The sequence below is a fragment of the Arvicanthis niloticus genome, chromosome 15, assembly GCF_011762505.2.
Source record: "Arvicanthis niloticus isolate mArvNil1 chromosome 15, mArvNil1.pat.X, whole genome shotgun sequence".
NCBI lineage: Eukaryota > Metazoa > Chordata > Mammalia > Rodentia > Muridae > Arvicanthis > Arvicanthis niloticus.
The window spans coordinates 21,175,427-21,198,789 of record NC_047672.1 but is presented as its reverse complement, the minus strand read 5'-3'; the positions used below and the strand labels follow the sequence as shown (position 1 = coordinate 21,198,789).

The 23,363-nt window shown below is 39.7% G+C and overlaps 1 protein-coding gene and 1 pseudogene across 3 annotated transcripts in view; both read right to left on the bottom strand.

Moving 5' to 3' along the window:
• Positions 1-16,259, bottom strand: part of LOC117720354 (TRPM8 channel-associated factor 1) — a 43,998-nt gene extending 27,739 nt beyond the window's left edge. For all 3 annotated transcript variants that reach the window (XM_034518795.2, XM_034518793.2, XM_076913441.1), the window contains exon 1: positions 16,116-16,259. The gene's annotated coding sequence lies outside the window, so the exon portion shown is untranslated. The remainder of the gene's footprint in view (positions 1-16,115) is intronic.
• Positions 16,260-19,904: 3,645 nt separating this feature from the next.
• On the bottom strand, positions 19,905-21,833 carry LOC117720994 (H/ACA ribonucleoprotein complex subunit DKC1 pseudogene; annotated as a pseudogene).
• Between the last annotated feature and the right edge of the window lie 1,530 nt (positions 21,834-23,363).

The window sequence follows — 23,363 nt, the reverse complement described above, 5'->3', positions numbered from 1 at the left end:
TTTTAAAGATTAACTCTCACTATGTAGCCTAAGTTAGCTTTGACTTGCTTCTGCCCTCCTAGTGTTGATGTTAGATTCCTGGTAAAACTGCTGGTACCGATTTTGTGAAACTTGTATCATGGTTTTTTGAATTTTGTTTCTAGTCTTAACTCTTTTAAAATTGAGGGAGGGATCCAACACCCAGCCTTATAGCCATGACGCGGCTTTGTGCCATGCCTTGCTTGAACCTTGTCTATGTAGCATGTGGTCTCAAGGGCAGAACCCTGTGGGAAAGGCACTGAGGAACCAAAGGCTGAAGGAGGTCTCTGCTGCTCCTACATATTCTCCAGACTCCCACCCTTCAAGTCTCTGTCTCTGTGCCCTTGGTACCAGGTAGAAGAGGCAGTTACCGAATTGGATATTTACAGGAAAGCAGATTCAATGGTTGAAGGCTTCAAAAGTGTTTTACTTAAGAGTTTATAACAACTCCCCAATCTGGAGGAAGTAGCAGTTAACAACTGTGTTTTATTTTTCTTTCAAGTTTTCACTTTATCTAGGCCATATACACTAGTATTCCACAGTGATAGTTGATATCAACTCTCAACTTGATGAGAGTAGAATCACCTGACAGATAGGCCTCTAAAAATGCCTGTAGGAAGTAATCTTGATTAGGTTAACTGGGGTGGAAAAGCTCTCCCACTATGGGAGGCTCCACTCCCTAGGGCAGGATCCTGGACTATATAAAAAGAAGAAAGTGAGCTGAGCACAAATATTTTCTGCTTGCTGACTGAGGAGGCAACACAAGGAGCTGCCACTCTGACTTCCCCACCATAAGCAACCTCAAACTGTGCACAAAACGCAAAACCAAACCAAACCAAACCTTAATTGAGCTACTTTTGTCAATGTATTTTATAATAGTAACAGAAAAGTAACCAATGCATATGGTTTGGATTGACAGAAAGGATGAGTGGCTGTAGGTGAGGAAGTGTATAGAATCATTTCTAAGCAAAAGTAACAGTTGCCAGATGTAGAAGTTACTACAAGTTTTCTTCACCATGCACTTTCTCTTCTTCATTTTCATTTGATTTTTACCCCCTTAAGCCTTTCTATTCTTTATATATCTCCAAATGCCTTCTAAAACTTTTTCATTTTATCTTAATATCGAGTGGGTGCGCCTGTGCACATGTGCATGCATGTACATATTTGAGTACCTGTGGAAGACAGAAGAGGGCATGGGGACCCCCCAGAGCAGGAGTTAGAGGTGGTTGTCGGCTGTTCATTGTGGACGCTGAGAACTAAACAGAAGCCCTCTGGAAGAGCAGCAAGCACTTTTAACTATTGAGCCATCTTTCTGGCCCCTCAATACCTTCTTTAACAAACAAGCTGGTTCTCTTCTCTTCCTCTGTTACAGAGTCCATACTACTAAATCAGTGTTAAGTTTTATATACCCTTTCTTATTTCCCGAGTTTCCTTGTTTTGCTTAAGGTTTTTGCCCTCCGTAGCCCTGAGTAAGGGACACTGCCACAAAATTATGAAAGGGTTGAAATAACTCTTGAGACATTAAGTGGATGCGCATGCCATATGTGAGTAAATAAACAATTCAAACTACAAAGTATTTTTTAAAAGTATTAGCTCAATTCTTACACTGATGAATCCTCTCAATATGTTTTTTTTTTCATTGAAAATTTTATGCTCCTGCTTTGACATGGAAAAATGCTATTACTTGCTAATAATGTTTAGGTCTCTACCCAAAAGTACTGCATACACACATTTATATAAAAACCATACACTAAGATGAATCTATAATACTGTAAAACTGAAAGATACTCAGTTCTTCTTTCCCTGATTTCTCATGCACTGTGCCATCCAGCAATTACCTGAATACTATCACCAATAGTGTTCATATAAATTATTGTATATTTGTAATAAATATTGTGCTGTAGCAATAATAAGTCCAATATGGCTGAATGTCACCAAATGCAGTAACATAAAAGGAGAAAAAAGGAAAGAATACTTGCTGTAGAAATGTGGTGGTTTGGAATAAGAATGACCCCATAGGCTCATATATTTGAATGCTTGGTAACCAAGGAGTGGAACTGTTTGAGAAGGATTAGAAGGTGTGGCTGTATTAGTATAAATGTGGTCTTATTGGAAGAAGTATATCATTGGAAACAGCTTTTGTCTTGGTCATGATGTCTCTTCCCAAGAATAAATATAGGACTATATTTATATTCCAGTGGCTTACATATGAAGTGCCCACCCCACAAAGGTCATCAGTTGAAGGCTTGGCTCCCAGTTCATGGATGACGACTGGTGCTTAGATCATAAAGGTGCTTACTTCAGACCCAAACTGAACGGGCTAATAAGAAGCAGGGCCTAGTAAGAAGTGGGTCACTGGATGAGGACCTTTGTGGTCAGACACCTTGTGTCAGACCTGGTTAAGATGTCATGAGCAAGTTTTCCCCAGTCTGCTTTGTCACTGTGGCCTCTCATCCTGGCTCAGCCCACAGCAAAGGAGTGGGTCTACCATGGATTGAAACCTTGAAATTCACCAGCCCAAACAAGCCATTCCTTTTTTTAATTGTTGCTCTCTATTGAGTATTTGTCACAGAGGCAAGTCTAAACACACTAAGTCTAATATATTTAAAAAAAGAAAGCCAACTTTAAGAATAAGGTTTAGAATAATGTTCATCTGTAGATAAGACAGTGAATGGCCTAAAATGTGCTGTGGCTTATTTTTAATTTTTTTTGTTTGTATTGTTTTATATGCTATTTTTTAAACATTTTAATTATGGAACCAAGGATGTGTTGAATTTTTACAAATTCATTAAAGCTACACAAACATGTGTCACAGATGTAGAAATTTTCTTGCAAGTATTATGCTAATAAGAGATTAAGGTAGCTCCTTTTTAGTTCTAAGATTATACTTGATTATATACCCCAAGTTAAATCAACAATAAAAGATTATAAATACAAAATATACATGTGTCATTATGATATGAAAGTAAGGAATATACAAAACCAACATAAACTAAAACGAGGGCACACTGGGAGAAGCAAGCATAGGAGCTAGCTTTCCCATGATGTTCTTGAAAAACCTTGGACAATAAATGAAGAGTGACTTTATGGTATTACCAGGCTAGGACGGTGTGAGCGAGCTCCCATTTTTAAAGGGTGCGACTGAAGGCTCACTCACTAGAGGACTACGTCTATGAGCTAAGTTTAATATGAAGTAACTTGCCCATCAAAGAAGAAACGAATGCAACATGTCTATCTTAGTTTTCCTGGAGGAGTGGGAAAAGCCTTTGAGACTCATACTAACCTCGCATCAGTTATTCATATAGATTTGGAATCTTAATGATAGCTACTTTTACTAAAACTCTAAGAAAATAAAATAACTTTGAATAATCCAGCTTGGTAATATTTCAAGGATGTAGAAACTAATACAGGTTGTTTCTGGAGAAAGTTAACTTCAATGTCTATAAACAGTTGCTAAAGAGAAAAAACATCCACACAAAAAGGGGATTCATAATAATAGTTGTATACATTCTAGGAAGCAAAGGACCATGAAAAGGAAACATTACAAACAGGCTATCAGAAACAGTTAGAATGGGACCTCATAAAATTGCAAAGTTTCTGTAAGGCAAAGGACACTGTCAATAGGACAAAACAGCAACCAACATATTGGGAAAAGATCTTTACCAATTCCACATCCAATACAGGGCTAATATCTAAAATATAGAAAAAAACTGAAGAAATTAGACTCCAGACAACCAAATAACCCTATTAAAAATGGGGTACAGAACTAAACAAAGAATTCTCAACTGAGGAAACTCAAATGGCCGAGAAACACCTAAAGAAATGTTCAGCATCCTTAGTCATCAGGGAAATGCAAATCAAAACAACCCTGAAATACCACCTCACACCAGTCAGAATGGCTAAGATCAAAAACTCAGGTGATAGTAGATGCTGGTGAGGATATGGAGAAAGAGGAACATTCCTCCATTATTGGTGGGATTGCAAGCTGATACAACCACTCTGGAAATCAGTCTGGCGGTTCCTCAGAAAATTGGATATAGCACACCTGAGGACCCAGCAATACGACTCCTGGGCATATACCCAGAAAATGCTCCAACATAGGACAGGGACATATACTCCACCATGTTCATAGCAGCCTTATTTATAATAGCCAGAAGCTGGAAGGAACCCAGATATCCTTCAACAGAGGAATGGATACAAAAAATGTGGTACATTTAAACAATGGAGCATTACTCAGCTATTAAAAACAATGGATTTGAGAAATTCTTAGGTAAATAGATGGAACTAGAAAATATCCTGAGTGAGGTAACCCAATCACAAAGAACACACATAGTATTCACTCACTGATAATTGGATAATAATTAGCCCAGAAGCTCACAATATCCAAGATTTAACTCACAGACCACATGAAGCTCATGAAGAAGGAAGACCAGTTGTGGGTGCTTCTGTCCTCCTTAGAAGGAGTAAGAAAATATTCAAGGGAGCAAATATGGAGACAAAGTGTGGGACAGAAACTGAAGGAGGGGCCATCTGGAGATCATTCCACCTGGATATCCATTCCATGTGCAGTCACCAAATGTAGACGCTGATATGGATGTCAGGAAGTGCATGCTGACAGGAGCCTGATATAGCTGTCTCCTTAGATGTCTGCCAGAGTCTGACAAATACAGAGGCAGATGCTCACAGCTAACCATTGAACTGATCAAGGGGTTCCCAATGGAGGAGGTAGAGAGAAGTAGCTGAAGGAGCTGAAAGGGTTTGAGGCCTCATGAGGAGAGCAACAATACCAACCAACCAGAGCTCCCAGGGTCTAAACCACCAGCCTGGGAGCACATAGGGAGGGACCCATGGCTCCAGCTGTATATGTAGGGGAGGATGGCCTTGTTGGGCATAGGTGGGAGAGGAGATCCTTGGTTCCATGAAGGCTGGTGGCTGGTGTGGGGGAATTTGAGGGTGGGAAGGTGGTTGAGGGCACATCCTCATAGAAGCAGGAGGAGGGGGGATGGGATAGGGCGTTCCTGGGCAGGGGGGGATGAGGTAAGGAGATAACATCTAAAATGTAAATAGAATATCCAATAAAAAAAAATAAAAAAACAGAGCTTTGAGAAATATTAGGCATAGAACATAAAATAACAACATTTAATAGACAGAAAACAAAGGTAAAATTTCAAAACAAATATGAGCATTAGATAGCTATATTTATAAGATATCAAACAGAATCAGAAATGAAAGAATGAGATAGTTAAAATAAAATTCAAAATAAAAATGCTGAATATACTAAATGGAAGAATAAACAACATTAAATGTAAATTTCTGCACTGGGTCCAGAACAGAGGAAAATTAAGTAAAAATTATTAAACTGGATTTAGAATAGAGTAAAGCAAAAGAATATAGAAAATTCAAAAAGAAATCAAAGATATGGAAGGCACAGGAAGAAAATGTAACATGTTTGGTCTGACCTCTAAACAAATATTAAAGAAAATTAACACCAAAGTTACTTTTCGCAGAAGTGATTACCATTAATTTTCTAGAGTTCTTGAAAAACCAAGTTCTCAGATGTAGGAAGCCTAACACATTCAAACAAGGTAGATGTTTTTTACAAATGTATACTATAGTGAACCCAAAAGCATCAAGAACCAACCGGTTTGATGGTAGGTGAGTAAGAGTAATTCCAGTGGGTAAAAAGAGTTGGGATTATTGAAACATAGCTGATGGTTACACATCACACAGCTTTCTCAGAAACATAGAGATATGATGATATTTCAACATAAACAAAATAAAACAAACAAACAAAAAAACTTCAGGTGTATTAGTTAGGATTTCTATTGCTGTGAAGAGGCACCATGACCACCACAACTCTTATAAAGGAAAATATTTAATTGAGACTGGCTTACAGTTCAGAGGTTTAGTCCATTATTGTCATGGTGGGAAGCATGGTGGCATGAAGGCAGACATGTTTCTAGAGAGATAACTGAGAGTTCTACATCTGGATTGGTAGGCAGCAGGAAGAGAGAGTGACAGTGGGCTTGACTTGAACTTCGGAAACTTCAAAGCCCACTCCCAGTGACACACTTCCTCCAACAAGGCCACACCTCCAATTATGCCTCTCCTTATGAGTATATGGGCCCATTTCTATTCATACCGCAGCATTAGGTAATATATAGCCAGCCAACTATCTCTTAAACATTTTTTTTTTCAGGTCAACAAATACTGAAAATTTATCAGATCTGATTAAAGGAAATTCTAAAGAATGAATCTGAAGAAGGGAAGACAAGACAATACGAGAGATAAACAAACCAAGATATAACACATAATGGTGAGAGATCAGCTGTGCCAGTCTTGAGAATGCTTGGGGTAAGACCCACTGAAGACAGCACAAACAAACAAAAAATGGGAAATGTAGAACGCCTCTTTCAAAAAAAAAAACAACTCAAGGCCCCTGATGGAGGCTTCCAGGGACAGAAAACGCAGGACTCCACCTTTCCTATCTTTCCCCAGTTGAACATTTTCCCACCCATAGTGCTAAATAACCCAGGCGTCTATCAGTCCTGTTAGTTCAAGATTAGCAAACCAAATGGAGCTCAAAGGGAGGCCTCAGAAATAGAACCTCAGAGAATGAAAAAAAAAAATTCTACATGTAGATTTCCTATGATATAGGCAAAGACTTCAATAAATCTTACCCAAATGTCATTCATTTCTGTAGCTGAAACACAGTAGCAGACCTTAGGCTACAACAAGAAGACTTTTGTACTCAAGTTGTACATGCACTTGACACATAAGAAAGGTCATAATTTATTAGCAAGGATCATATGTCACCCACAAAGATTATGTTTTCAGAGCAAAGTCAAACCTGAGGTGAGCCAGTAACAGCAACAACAAAAAGCATTTGGAAGTTTTTTTTCTAGACCAAGTAGTTCTCTACCTTTCTGATGCTGTGGCCCTTTAATACAGCGCCACCTGCTGTACTGATCCCTTCCAACCATAAAATTATTTTTGTTGCTACTTCATAACTGTAATTCATCAACAGCATTTTAATCTCAGTAAAAAATTGAAGGCAGCTAAGAAGTAGGAAATGCTGCCCAGACAACAACAACAACAACAATAAAACACCCCCAAAACAAACCCAAAAAACAAGCAAACAAAACAAAAAACCCAAAACCCAATAGATAAGAGAAATAGATTTTAGAGTTGTTTTAGTAGGTGGGAGATGGCTCAACAATTAAGAGCTGATATCACTATTACAGAGGGCAAGAGTTCAGTCCCAGCAAGGCTGCTCACTGCCACATGGCTCCAGGGTATTTGACCTCTTCCTCTGGTTTCTGCATGCACCACACCCACATGTGCAAACACACAGGCATACATATATTAAAAATAAATCTAAAAAAAGATCTCACTGTGAGGCATGGCAAGAAGCCACAAATGCATACAATTAATGTTCTATGGAAAAGGGAAGGGGAGGGGAGGGGACAGAGGGGAAAGGGAGGGAAGGGAAGCAATATGTTCATAATTAATGTCTGAGAATTACCCAAGACAGATGAAAAGCATTAAAATACAAAGAGTTCTATATTCCCTGAGCAGAATAAATAGAGAGAAATAAATCCACACGTTGCACAGTCAGCTGCTGAAAACCAAATTTACAGAGGAGATCTGAAGACCAGCCAGAGGTAAGGACACTTTCTTCTCAAAGAAACAAAACTGCAGTTGGCTTTCAAAAAAAAAAAAAAAAAAAAAAAAAATGATGGAAATAAGGGCAGAATAGAGCACTAGAGTTGAAAGAATGAAACTATAAAATCTGCCAGCCTACAATTCTATGCACACCCAAAAGCATCTCTGAAAATTAAAGGCAAAATAAAGACAATTTTAAATAACCGTAGTCTGAGCGAATTTGGGAACAGCCAGTACAAGAGCTACTCAAAAGAGCGCTTCAGGATTAAGTAGAACTTTCCCAGAAAGACAAAGCACATTGTGAGAAGAAACAGTGTTCTGTAAAGAGTAAACTATGTACAGAAGTATTGGCTTTTTTAAAAATAAAAATCACATCTTGTGGTAGGGTATAAAGCAAAATCAAATATAGGACTAACACATCTAAATGACTAGATTCATGGAAATGAACTGGATTAAGATTTTTGTTTTAAAATAGGTAAAAGTAATTATTTGCAGTTATAAAGACTGGGGCAAGCTGTAATATGTACAATTACTATTAAAACTGGTAAAAATTATATTATTCAAAAATAATGTAGGGACTGAGAGATGGTTGAGTGTAAGAGTACTTGGTCTCCAATAATGAACTGAATTCAATCCATAGCACTCACTTAAATATGTGAGATGGGGGGATTGGCAGAACACATACTTATAACCCCAGTGCTGTGAGGTGGAGACAGGAGGATCCCCTGACTTTCTTGACCAGACAGTGTAGCAGAAATGGCAAGTCCTATACTCAGGGAGTTACTGTCTTTCCAGGGAATAAGATAGAGAGTGATGTGGTAGGACATACCTTTTGTTTCTTTAGTCTCTGTGCATATGTAAGTGTGTTCCCCTAACCCACGTGTGCTGTACTTACAAAACACACACCTACACATCCACACAAATAATATAGAGGGAAAACACTATAAAATATTTGATTCCAATGGATGAGAAAAATAAACACAAGCACAAAGTGAAAACAGTGTTCAATTTAGTAGATTTCCAATCCCATTGTTAAGGACATGTTTGCTTCCCTCCAAATCTCACTTGTTGAAACTCAAATTGACAAGGATGTGGAGACTTTGGGTGGCAATGTAGGTTAGATAATGGCATAAATGCAGAATACCTGTGATTAGTTTCCTTGTAGGAAGAAAAAGAGCCTAAAGCTCCCTCTTGAGGATGAATGAACATACAGTGAGATACAGTAAAGAAGCAGCTAAGCATAGGGCAGATTTGGGAAACTAGGTAGACAGAGTTTTCTTAAACAGGATTCCAGCACTAATCCCAAGGGTTTAGCTTTAATTATAAAAGTCAAAGGTTATTAGATGGGTGTTATGGCTCACACCAGTAAGACCAGTACTTGGAAGACTGAAGAAGCAACATTGTTGTGAATCTGGGGCCAGCCTGGGCTACAAAGTGAGACTTTGTCTTGAAATATGTTATTTTTTTTTTTTTAAAATATAATTAAAATTAAGTAAAGTGAAAGTTACTTTTATTAGAATTTTATCAAAGTGAAAAGGCAAGCAAAAGGAAGAAGAGACTTCAAATTCATCAATGCAATGAAAAACCCATATGTATATCCAGAATACAACAAAACCATGTCTTACCCCCAAATGAACAAAACAACCGAAGACTTTATTAAATAGGAAACCTAAATGGCCAAGAAAAAAAGCCTGTTTAATGTAACATGTCATCATTTAATGCATGTTAAATCTGCAATAGATACTTCTATCAACCCTAGAGGGCTAACCATGACATTGGTACATATCTACTGGTGAGAAAGGCCTGCAGTTGTTGGGACTTACATTTCTTCTGACACCAGATTGCTATAGTCATTTTGCAAAAACTGTCACTATCTACTTAGATGAATTAGATGTATGTTTAATAGTAATAAGAGTTTTTGTCTATTAAAAAGATAGATTCATAACTGTTTCTTTTCAAGTGGACAGGAAAAAATAAAAGAAAAAGTCCATCAACATATGCATACATATGTTTATGCATATATGCATATATACATACATATACACATTATGTATATAATGTGTGTGTATGTATGTAAATATAGACATACACATGAAGTTGGAAGGAGAACATGCAGAAAAATCAAGGAGTTGGAGGGAGGTGAATGCTCTAGTTATGATCAAGATACATAGTACACATGTATGAAATTCTGAAAAGATAAATAAAAAAATTTAATGTACAAAGGTAAAATTTGTTAAGCTGTACAGCTGAGCTAGGTAAACTTCTGTCATATGTAATTTATACCTAATTTTTTTATTAGAAATAAACAAGTCTGTATTTGAAAGACAAATAAGGCAAGTATCAGGCACAAAAACATTGATTTGATCTTGATTTTTTTTGCTTTGTTTTGTTTGTGTGTACGTAGTGTTAACTGTCTTGGAACTCTCTATGTAGATGAAACCAGCCTTGACTTCATAGAGAGTGACTTTCCTTTGTCACCTGTGCTACCATACCAAGCTTAAGTTTAGATTTTTAAAGTAAGATTGATAGTTCTCCAGGATTCCTGCATCCAATTCACCAAAATTAACTAATAAAATATCTTATACAAAGCAAATTTTTGTAGTTCTGCAATAAGAAATGGCAAGTTTACCTTATAATGAGAAATTTTAGCATAAGGTACTGTCCACAATAATTTTTACAGACAAAATTTTGATGAGGATACATAGGATTAGAATGTGTAGCATTTTAAAGGTATACATATGAAATTACATAATTAAACACTATACATTCTTTCCAAGTTCAAAGAAAATTTGGTTTCTATCTTAATTTTAATAATTCAAAGGAATTTGTATCCTACTTGACTATAATGTGAATCTTGCATTTACTACACGATGATAAAAGACGCTTTTTTATGACCAGTTGGAATTTGAAAAATCCATTTCTGGGCTAAGGAGATGCCTTGGTTGATAAAGTTCTTCCTTGGAAGCATAAAGGCCTGAGTTTGAACTGCATCATCAAGGTAAAAAGCTGAGCACAGTGGCATGTGTTGATAATTCCAGCACCTGGGAAACAAAGGCATATTTGTATGTGTGGCTGACTGACCAGCCAACATAGCTCAGTTGGTGAATTGCAAGTCCCAGTGAGTGGCCTTGTCACAAAAAAAAACAAGACAGACAGATATGAAAAACAATGCCAGAGAGTTGACCTCTGATCTCTGCACATATACATGTGTACTCTATTTCACATAAATATGCACACACAGCATGCACACACATAACACACATTTCTAAAGAAAATGTGAACAAGACCGTGATGTTAATTGTAAGTCCTTAAAGCTGCATAATAAAAATGTTCACAAATGGTTATGGGATATAGCTAAAAACATGGTGACAGAAACTTAAAACGTTAAAAGCTTAGAAAGAAAAGTTCAGAATTAACGAGCTAAGTACTCAAATTTAGGTCTTTAATATAAGTAAAAACTAATGAGATAAAAAAGTTTGTGTTTGTGTGTCTGTGTGTGTAAGAGACAATAAAGTACACGAACTTATAGGAAAAAAAGTGGGAATACTTTACTAAAGAAAGGTCATTGCAATAGAGAATAGAAAGATTTAAACCAATAATGAATTTAAGTAATCCTGTTTTTAGTAAAACTGAATTTTATTTTAGTAATATTGAATTTTATTTTATTTTAGTAATACTGAATTTTATTTTATTTTAGTAATACTAAATATATGCACAATTTGTCAAAATTGACTTCATAAGAAAACCTAAGTAGTGCTATAATTGTATTTTTTTAATAAGGTGCATTTTATTCTAATACTATACATTTTGGTTTTAAAATAATACAATTTATATTTCAACCACAGGTGCTCCTAACTCATCTTCCTGGTCATTTTTTTCCTCTTATCTCTTTTGATAAGACTTCCATAAGAAATTGCCCACTCAAGGTTCTTCAGGTTAACAATTATTATACCCACTGCCCTGATTCTTGTTCCCCTTAAATTACTGTTTTTCTTTTCTTTTTTCTAATTGGATATTTTATTTACATTTCAGATGCCATCCCCTTTCCCCATTTCCCCTACCTAGAAAACCCCTATCTCATGCCCCCTTTTCCTTTTTGATTTTATACATTTTTTTAAAAAATATTAATCAAAAGCTTTATAAGTTTGTTATTGCTCAAACAGAAGTGTAACCCAATACCCAACCTAGATATATCAACTATCTTTGACTGGTGGAGACACGTGAACATCTGCCTCCATGCCCCCCATTCTCTCTCTTTCTCTCTCTCATCACCTAGCTTCTCCTCTCCTTCTTCTTTTCCTCTCCTTACTCCTTCTCTTCCTCTCGGTACTCCTTCCCCCTTAGCTCCTCCTACATATCACCCTTCCTGTTAAAATAAAACTTTTCTCTCAAAATACAATTAGAGCATAATTTTGCCTATTTGTACCAGTGAGGTACAAGATAGTCCTAATACCAATTGTTTTATTCTAACTAACTTACAAAAGTAAAAGCAAATAGCTAGTTTAAGAAAAGCATTCACTATAATAAAGTAATTGAACCAACAAGCCTAAAATCCCCTGAACTCCAATCCCAGAAAGTCTTACTATTCAAAGATTAGATAATTGCAATATTGTGAAGATTTTCTATAACAGAGCCAAAGATAAAAACATTACCCGTGCTATTTTGAGATGATACCAATGGCAGATCAGAACAGTACAGAAAACGATAAGTGTAGACCAATGTTAGCTTACATAAATGTAAATAATGCTTGTCTCGGGGTGCTATTAATAAGTACCATGACATACACACTAGAGATACACTGATATTCTAGGGACTTCAGCTAGCTTACTATTATAAGTTAAATGCTATGCCTTGTCACCAAAATATTTAAACAGAAAGAATTACATGATACCTTCTGCTTTTAAAAGGCTTATTTTATTTTGTACTGTGTGTATGTGTGTGGGTGTGTGCATGTGAGTGCAGAATCCCATGGAGGTGAAAGGTGTTGGCTCCCCTGGAGCTGCAGCTACAGCCTGTAGTGAGCTACCTCCAATCCTGGGTAAGGAGGAGTATATACTCTCAATGGCTGAGCCTTCTCTTAGTCTGATAAATTACATGATGCTCCCAATAGCCACAGAAACAATTGATGAAACATTCACTTAGACAAACATACTTGCCAAATGAAGAATTTACCTGATAATGATGGTATAAGCTATTTTAAAAGTCTGCATAATAAAACCTTTCTAAGCAGGGTACAGATGGGCCTTGCCAAAGCAGGAAGGAAGGAAAATGAAATTAAAGATTAAAGATATGCAGATAAAGAGAGAAACAAAGTTGTCACGATTTTTAGATGATATTATTGTCCGTGTGGCAAATTTGAAAGCAGGTAACTGGTAAATAAAATGACTAACTAATTCTATCAAATTTGGTTGACAAGAAATTAATATATAAAGACCAGTATATTAATGAGAGTAGGGAGCCTAAAAAAATTATACACATATGGAAAACTTGATTCGTTTTCCCATATGTGTGGAATCCATATTTTTCCACAGTTTTCTTGTGGATTAAGCCTGAATGCCAAATGCAAAACCATTGGTGCCATTAGAATCCATTGGAGAACAAAACAGTAGGTTGCATTATAATCCCGAGGATGCAATTGTGTCCTGTGTGTGTGCCTCGGTGTGTGTGGTATCCATGTGTGTGTGTGTGTGTGTGTGTGTATGTGTGCTCCCACTTGTGGAGGCCAGAGGTCGATGGCAGATGGTTACAGGGGGTTGTGTACTACCTGAGAGTGCTGAGAATTGATTGTTGATCTTCAGGAAGGGGAGTACGCACCATGAACAGCTGAGCCATCTCAGCCTGATGAATTATACAATGCTTTCAACAGCCACTGAAACAACGGATGGAATTGTTTTCATTTTATTTACTGAGGCAGTGTCTCTCCCTGGACTTAAAATTGAGAATCTGATAGTCTAGCTAATAATTTTGCCTTGGGGTGGGGGAGACATTCCTGTTCTCTTTATACTGGTATTACATGTGGCTACCATAGCAGCCCAACTTGTACATGGGAGCTTGATATTCCAACTTTGATCCTCCCATTCACACAGCAAGGGCCTTTATCCACTGAGCCATCTCTCCAGCCCCTTAAAGACACAATTCTTGAAGATACAATTCTTATCAAATGATAAAAGAAATTTCTAGTAACTTAAACATAAAATTTTCACTGAGAGGCACGGAGCGATAAAGAGAGAAAAATCCCAGAAGCAGTCTGGAAGCAGGTATTTGTAACACATACAAAGACTTAGATCTTGACCAAGACATGGATTGTATAAAGACTCCAATGAGTCAATTAGGTACAGAAAAACAACTTACTAGGAGAATACGTACAAACCAGGTATCAGAAATGGAGACAGAAAGCCACTTGATCAGCATATACAAAAGGCAGCCTGCCTTGTTAGCTGTGTGGAAATGCTAAGTAAAATCCCACTGGAATGCTACCACTACATACTCGCCAGACTTAAAACATAATTTGTTATGACAGGTCTGTGGTGCATCAAGATCTGTGATCCTTTGCTGTGGGGGAGTGCCAACTAGTTTGGCACTTGAGGAAGAACTTAGAAATGACCTAACAAATTCTATGACCTATCTATTCTACTCTTGGATGCACACTCTAAAGAAGCACTTGCACACATAGTCATGGGTGTTAGAGGACACTAAGTGGTTGCCATAGTAGACAGTCTTTGTAATGTTTGTCTGCAAGTATACAGGTGTCCATGCCCATGTGAAATACACTCCATGGGGTTGGGATCAATCACTTCTAAAGAATAGAAGTGACAAAAATAGATACCATTTTTGAGATTAGAGAAGCAAAAGATACTCTGGTTCTTGCCTTTCTCTTGGCAAACCCTCACTCTGGGGTTGCGGTAGAGAAAGCAAGAAATTATGTCACAGCAAGTGTCTGTAATGAGGCCCACACTACAAAGAAAGACATGTCCAGCCAAAACCAGGGAGATCCCAAGTTTACAACAATCCTGTGTTAGCTCCTATGAGCCTTGAGTCAGGCTGAGCCAATACCCCTTTACTACAGCATGGGAGGACCACCAGAGACTTCAGAGTCTAGATCCACAGAAACTGGCAGGTGGCAAAAAAATATTAGAAGCTTTGTTGTTGTTTATTATTGATTTTATGCTGTTACATGTTGGGATAGTTTGTCACATAAACAAAATGAATGCATTCCCCCAAGCTAGAATCCTAAATGCCCAATGGTAGAATAACTATAGGGTATTAAACCTGTAAGAAATAAAAATAAAAGAGGTATAAGCAAGGGTGAATCCTAGAAATATAAGAACATACGGGATAATATTCATGATATGAAAGCATGACAGAGTCATAAAGTAACCCATGTATGTTTTACACACAAACGTAGAACTATGCCAAACAGCGTAATTCAAAGGAAAATGGAGAAGGATGCCAAGTCTCAGGCAGGGGAGGTCAGAAATGAGGCCGTCCAACATGCTATTAAAGCCTTATTTTTTACCCAAGAGACGGTCAAGCATTTATTTCATTATCTTGTAGATTAGACCATTTTGGAATAGTATACATTCTTTTTATTCTTAAATCTTTAAAGCAAAGCCAAACAAAAGTGAAGAGCCGAAACGCAATCAGTCCGCAAATCCTTTGGAGAATGGACAAATAGTTGGCTGGTCAGCCCATAGACAAGAGACATTCGTTCATCTTGTTAAGGGATTCTTCCTCCACACGTTTCCATGATTGTCTAATTGGCAAGATTCCCCCCTCCCCCCATTCTGTCCTTCATTTCAGGTTGGGCCAACCCAGGAGGCCTGCTGGGGGGTTGTCTTATCTGCCAACTGGGTAATCTAAGACCCTACTGCTGCAGGTCGAAGGCATTGCAGACCTGCGTTCTCCAGAAGCCCCACACCCATTCCAGCAGCACCCTGCCCACATCCTCCCACCCATCTCTCAGAGCAAACACACTCTAGGCCCCTGGGTGGTTAAAGGACAGGGAGAGGACTTTTACCTGGGGGTGGGGGCAGGAGGCTAAGCAGAGACTGTGTGGCCCTTAAAGAATTCTGTGTGCAGTCTCCCTCTGGAACCTCTGTGGTTCCTTTGATTAAATCCCAAAGGCTCCCTGCTGAACACATACCACTTAACAAGGAAATGGGGACGGCGGGGAGGGAGTTCCTGGCTGGCTAAGGAATAACAATGCAGAAAGACTGAAGGAGATATCTAAAGCAGAGGAAAGCTCAGAAAGGGACTGAGAGGAAGATCTCACCTCAGCACGCCCCGGAGTGCCCACATCAGTTCCCCACGCAGCCCCAGGACACTCGCCACCTCCCGCCCCCTTTCCAGCGAAGTACCCCACCCTTCGGGTAGTGGCCTTTGTCATCGCAGGCCTCTCCTGGTGCAGACCCGGTCGCTGACCCCCGACTCACTCTGCCTTGCTGTTTCTTGAAGTGATGATGGTTTAGAGGCACAACGGCTACGGATGAGGCTTCTCAAGGAGAGGAAGCTTCAGGCCTGCAAGGCAATGGGCGGTGGACCAGTGGCTGGGGGACGTGGAAAGTCACTGGCAGAGAAGGAGAGCAAGCAATGGGCCGTCCCGAGAGCTGATTGGCCACACGGGCATGTGGGCGGTGCTAGGCTCTCTGCCCCCAGATCTCAGAGGCTCTCTTTTGTGTCAATTTCTGTTCCAAGATGCAACCCTATATCTAGGATGGAGATGACGTTCCAAGTCCTTGGACGTGCAGCCGGCCAATTTGTTAAATAAATAAATAAATAAATAAATAAATAAATAAATAAATAATAAGGCTTAACATTTTGAACAAATAGAACACTGATAAAACAATAGAGCTTTGTCGGAAATTATACACAATTACATTAAGAGAAGAATTAAATCTATAGGTCCTGTATTAAATTTAATGAAAAAGTCAAGTTTTGGTAAAAGAGAGTGTGATCACATTTTGTTATATCTTACGTAAGAGGAAGACTAAGAGTGAACACGTCAGCTCCTGATTCATGCATTCACAACCACTGAATTACTATAAAATAGAACTCGTGTTATATGACAAGTTAGGTAAGCCAGTAAAAGTCCTGGAGTTTTTAAAAATAAGTTTTGCTGCATAGTTTCCCTCAATTCCATCCATCCATCCATCCATCCATCCACCCATCCATCCATCCACCCATCGTTAATTGTGTGTGAGAGTATGTGCATGCATGCTTGTGTGTACACACTCACATGTGTGCCTGAGTGTACATTTTTAACGAAGGAGTGCATCATGCCACAGCCTTAGCCTGTGTGTGGCGGTCAAATGTCCACCTGTAGGACACAGTTCTTACCTTTTACAATGAAAGTCCTGAAGATCAAACTCAGGTTGTCAGATTTGGCAGAAAGAGCCTTTACCCGCTGAGCCTTCTCACTGTCCCAAACATCTAAAGTTTGAAGCTGTTGTATCTTTTGTTTCATAAACTAGGAAGTGTATGAGTTAATAGTGTTTGCTACAACAAATTGCCAGACAAGGAGGTGAATTAAGCAACACCCTTCCGGCATCTTATAGTTCTGTACATCAGAAGCCTGACATAGGTCCCACTGGGCAAAGCTACCATTCTTTCTGGAAAAATCAAAGGGAGAATCATTTTCCTCCCTTCTCCTGTTTCCAGAGAATGCCTCAAATTACCTGACTTTCCCTGATCTGGGACCTGTCCTGTCTGTAGAAACAGCGGGCTCATCACTCCACCCTATACTTCTGCTATGGCATCTTCTCAGCTTTCTGATACTTTTAGTTCCTTAGGGGACCCTGGTATCTATTCCACTGGTTTTATCCAAATGACTTCTCAGCTTGGGGTCAGATAACTAGCAAGCCTAATTCCATCTGGACTACAACTTCTTGGTTCTGTAGCATTGTATCCTACAAAGCTCTAAAATGATATATGGTTTCTATGGGATCATGTGTCTTTCACCAAAGGTATGTTAGGATGTTTTGGCCGGGTTCTGTGATATTTGTCTCTATCAGGATTAAAATAAGACTTTACCAGCACATGTGACAAAGATCATGCAAATGTCTATTTTAACCTGAAAGGGGACAGGTAATTCCAGACATGGATGATTGTGTCATACTGTCACATTGACTGACTTCACTCTATTGTGACTAGGACATTCTCTTTGCAATGTGGGTCCCTTCATCACTGACCTTCTGCTCGCTGGTACCTACCTTAACATCAAATCATTCTCTGGGGTTTCTTGTCACAGCCCCAGCCACACCCAGCCCCTGCATGCCCCATTCTTCCTCTGAGTGTTACTTACATGCTCTTTGCCAAGTAGGACTGGGCCCTGGAGAAAAAGAGAAAAGAGGGGAGGCAGCATCAGGCTCCCATTATAGTTCTGACATCCTCTGGGAATTTGAGGAGACCTTTCTCACACATTGTCACAGTGTGCTTTGGTTATAACCTGACTGATAGTAGCCTGGTCCTGTTTCTCCCCAGTTCTAGCTGGCCTCTTTTCTTTGACCTTCTTTTTGAGGCCATGTCTCTCATGTCCTCTTTTCCCCTCCTGGATTGCTCAGCTTTCTCCCTGAGATAGTGCAGTTCCATAGGCAGAATGAGTAGTGGGCAGATCATATCAACAGAACACTTGCCTTCATCTCTAAGAACCACTTAATACCACTTCAAATTCTGCTGCATTAAGAATTGGAACGCGCTGTGATAATGTGTGAGAAAAGCCTTCTAGAATTCCCAGGCCCCCCTCTTCCCTCTTTTTCTCCAGGGCCAACCACTTCTTAGAAAAGAGCATGTAACACTCAGAAGAGGAGAAGTACTGGAGCTGGGAGAGGATGGATTGTGACAAGGACCTCAGTGGTGAAGGACAGTATAACTTCTGTTTTCTCCATACTGAGCAGGGAAGAGGTCCCTGCACTGACAATGTATCTCTGCATCACCCAAGATGCTGAAAATGGGGTGAGGAAAGGAATAGAGGGAGGGTTGGCTGCCCAGTGATCTGTAGGCTAGGGAGAACGTCTGTTTGCTATACAAACATGAGGGGCTGAGTTTGAGCCCAAGTAAAAAGCTGGATGTAGTGGCATAGGCTTGTAATCCCAGCACTGAGGAAGCAGGGACATATGAATCCCTGTGCATTAATGGACAACCAGCCTAATCTACTTGGTGAGCTTTTGACCACTGTCTAAAAACAAAATGAAACAAAACAACAACAAAGCTAAGATGCATGGCTCCTGAAAACGTATACCCAAGTTAACCTTTGGCCTCCACCTATACCCACACATCAACACACACACACACATACACACACACACACACACACACACACACACACACACACTCGCACGAGCACACCCAAGTTTCATTGTTAGCTTTTATTTCTATCTGTACAAACCCTTTCTGCTGCCTGTATTTTGGAGTTCCTTTGTCCACAGAGGAACAACCCAAATTAAAAATGGTCCCTTACCCTCTCTCTCTCTCTCTCTCTCTCTCTCTCTCTCTCTCTCTCTCTCTCTCTCTCTCTCTGTGTGTGTGTGTGGAAGGCTTCAGGCATGTATTCTGTTGGTTGTCTTTTTTGAGAGAAGGAGGCTTTGGCAAGGAAACAATGCATCTGTCTTGGCAGGTGAGCACCAGCTCAGCTGCAAGGAGCCCTGGTCCGCTGGAAACAGTTGGTAGTCTGCAAACTCCTGTCTCCACAGCTCTTCTCACACAATTCTGATCCACAGACACACCAGACCCCAGCAGCTCTCACTGTGGTAGCCACATAAATTAGTGTCTGACCTTTGAAGGCATTTGGGTTTGTAATCCTATCTCTAATGGTTCACTGCATGATGTCCCCCTTGGTGGGTAAAGGGCAATCCCAGCAATGTGGCAACTTGAGTTGAGCAAGGGACACAGAATTGCAAAACACTTGGAAGGTCTCCAAAAGAAAAGCTAAGGATGAGGCATCTTGTGGACCCCCTATGTTTTTAACACTAGAAATGGTGAGTGGCATGGACTCAAGTACCCACTTAACAAAAAGTTTTTTTTTTTTTTTTTTTTTTTTTTTTTTTTTTTTTTCAGTAAGGCTTTTATTTCTCCTCCCAGCGGGACATAATGCTTCAAGAAGTGGTTTATACTATTCAGAGATCTCTTGCACCACTTTTACTTTTTTCTTCTTTTTCTATTTGGTGGTGGGTGTCACTGTCTCCATCTCCGGCCTCGCCCCATTTTCTAGCATAGTTTTGGGTCTTTTATCCTTCTTCCTCTTCTACTACTACTAACAACTTCTTCTCCTTCTTCTTCTTCTTCTTCTTCTTCTTCTTCTTCTTCTTCTTCTTCTTCTTCTTCTTCTTCTTCTTCTTCTTCTTCTTCTTCTTCTTTGTTCTTCTCCTTCTCCTCCTCATCCTTCTCTCTCCTTCTCTCTCCTTCTCTCTCCGTCTCTCTCCTTCTCTCTCCTTCTCCTTCTCTTCCTTCTCCTTCTCCTTCTCCTTCTCCTTCTCCTTCTCCTTCTCCTCCTCCTCCTCCTTCTCCTCCTCCTCCTCCTCCTTCTTCTCCTTCTTCAACTGGGGAACTGTTGGGGGGGGTCCCATCACTTCTACTCTCACTATCCTGCTTCCTTTTTATGATGCTTACTGCTTCAGCAGCTAGCTGAGGAGCTTGGACTGCTTCAACAACCGGTGCTTTCTTGCCAGAACCACTGTAGTCAATGTAATCCTGGTTCCGTGTCTGTGGGTTTGCCGTGCTTGTCCAGAAGCCCTGCTTGATCATCATCATCTTCTTCTGAGTTGCCTTTGGACCCAAACCCCACTTGCAAGGATGAGTGTCTCTTTCCATGCTCATCCTCTTTGTCTTGGCTACTGTACCATGGTCACAGGTAGAAATATTGCTGTAGTCATCAATGCAATCGCCACGCAGATAGCTTCTCCCTTAGTGGCAATGACCACAATCTCCTGGTTGACCTCAATGCCACCCTCATATTGAAGAACACCAGGAAGCATGATCTTGGCCCCATAGCAGATTGCAATCACTGCACTATCTTTTATAACCAGACATTTATGAGATGTCAACAGCTTTCCCAAAGGGTAAACAGCACGCAAGTAACTCTCATGCTCATGGTTATCATACAGCCACTGAGCATCGAGGACATCATGCATTGTCACCATGTGGTCCTTTTACCTCATGACTCCAGAACTCACCCTCCAAAGTTCCTGCATCTGACCACCAACTCCTAGTATCAAGCCAAAGTGTATGCATAGTGTCCAAATGTAGGTGTCAACTTCCCAGCTTACCCAAAAGATTCCTAATCTTCTTTCAGGATCCTATTCTATCCTTTCGCTCTCATAGATAGTCCTTACTCAAAGCTGCCTCTTTACTGAAGCATTAAGTGAGGGTCGCTGAAACAGGGCACCTGTCAGAATTTCTAGAACCAGCACTCTGTTGTGATTTCACCAAATGAGTGACTCGTTCAATGCACACAATTAAACAACCAGTCACTTTGGCATCCAGTGTGCCACTGTGGCCAGTCTTCTCTACCTGAAGTATTCGGTCAGATCTAGACTACCACCTTATGGGAAGAGGGGTTAGAGGGCTTGATAAGATTAATGAAACCTGATATATAGTCTCCACTGTCCCTCTTCAGAGGATTTGAACCACACGGAATGGGTGTATAGTGTGTTGCCCTTAGATTTAGCTTAACAAAAATCTTTAGTAACAAGGACCACTGAGAAGTGTCTAAATGAACCACTTTGGATAAATTCTTCAGCATGTTGTATTTCGGCTACATCTTCTTCTTGTAATGGCTTTCAGTTTTGTTTTGTTTTATTTTTTGGGGGGCAAGTAATTAGTTTGTGAGGCCAACCACTAGGAAGACTTGGCTGGTAAACGACTCTAGTAAGTGTTGGCTTTCCTTCAGGTTCTCCATGTGGCTGTGGCAAGGCCAAATATTACTTAGGGAAGCACTTGTCCACAGGCTGGAAAGTTTCACAAACAACCACTGCACCATCCATAAGGGCTTTCAATCTCTTCTGCATCGGCATCTTGAACTGCCTTTGTGGTGATTTCTATGTGCACATGCGTGTACATAATACACTCATACACATGTGCACCACATACACATGTCTACACATGTGACTCTTTATATTGTATACCTTTGAAAATCTGAAAAATTCCTCCACCTCCATTTTAGGTAATTCTTTTGGAATAGCTATCAAATATTTCTGAATTCCTATTAATTTGGAAGCTGAATATACATTTCAATTAAAGCTGTTATTTAAAATCAACTTTAAGAGCAACATCTCTAGAAATTTTGGGACATTTAAATTTCCAAATTGGATTTTAGTAATAATAAAAATTTGTGCATGTTATTGTTTTTGTGAGTAATTCAACTAGAAAGACAAGATAATAAAGGCCAGCCTTTCTTCCTAATCTCACATAAGGGTAGAAACAGCCTTTCTCCCCATGACATTACAATGTGATGTACCTAGAAGACAGCCTGTTCCAGGGAGACACAGAATCAATGGTCTGCGGTTGCTTCTTTAGACACTGATTATGAGATATGGTCTAGTAATAGATTCTTTTGAATGCAGAGAAAATCAACTCCATTTTATTAGAGAGGACAAAAGATTATGTGAAACTGCTTTTGATAGATGCTTCCATTGCTGTTAAAAATCACCCAAATCGTAACACAGTTTAAAGACCAGAGAAAAACTAAGTGTAGGGATGATATTTAGAAAATGGCAACCTGTCTGGCTTGGTCCCAGGCAGCCACCATGCTTCTGCTGCTCCTCAGCTCTGACTGGAGCTCTGTCTGGGGCTCTGTCTGGGGCTCTGTCTGGGGCTCTGTCTGGGGCTCTGTCTGGGGCTCTGTCTGGGGCTCTGTCTGGGGCTCTGTCTGGGGCTCTGTCTGGGGCTCTGTCTGGGGCTCTGTCTGGGGCTCTGGCTAGCTAGATGTGCAGGCCCTGGCAACCACAAGACACCAGCGTGGGGGATGGCACTGCCAATCCACCATGCTGCATCCACAAAACTCAGCTGAACCCCAGACAATACCTGCCATCCTCACAGTACCCAGTAGAAATGAGACTCTTAAAGCTTAATGCTTATCTAAAGGATTTATATATTTAGAAGTGCTCAATCAACAAGAAGCCCACACAATTAGAGTTCATTATCTAAACTTTTGATTGAAGTTGTTACCCAGTACAGCTTTCCGTGGTTTTCCACGGCAGATAGCCTCCTTCTTCTCTTCTCCTTCCTCTATTTCTCCCTCCCCTTCTTTTTCTCCCCTCCCCTTCCTCTCTTCTTTCAGCTCTACCTCCTCTTCTACTGCCTAATCACCGAGCTCCACTGTGAATACAATGTAGCAGAATAAGTATCCTGCTACACTTAAGCATTTAAAATCAATTTGTTTAAATGTTTCAATCCCTTCTGAGTAGCAAGAAAATCCATTTTATAAGTAATACAGAACAACAAAATGCCTACCACTGTTACATTACCAATATCGACTTTTCATATCCAATTTGAGATTGGCCAGTTGTCCTCAAAATGGTATTTATGACTGCAGGTCATAAGATGTTTGAATGCCTTATATCTTAAATCTTCAGTCTTCAATTTTTCCTTGGCTTTGATAGCCTTGGCAATTTTGAAGATTCTACATAGCCTCAGTGAAGGATCCTTACTTATTAGCCTAGAAGTGAGGCTTCCTCATCATTGTTAGA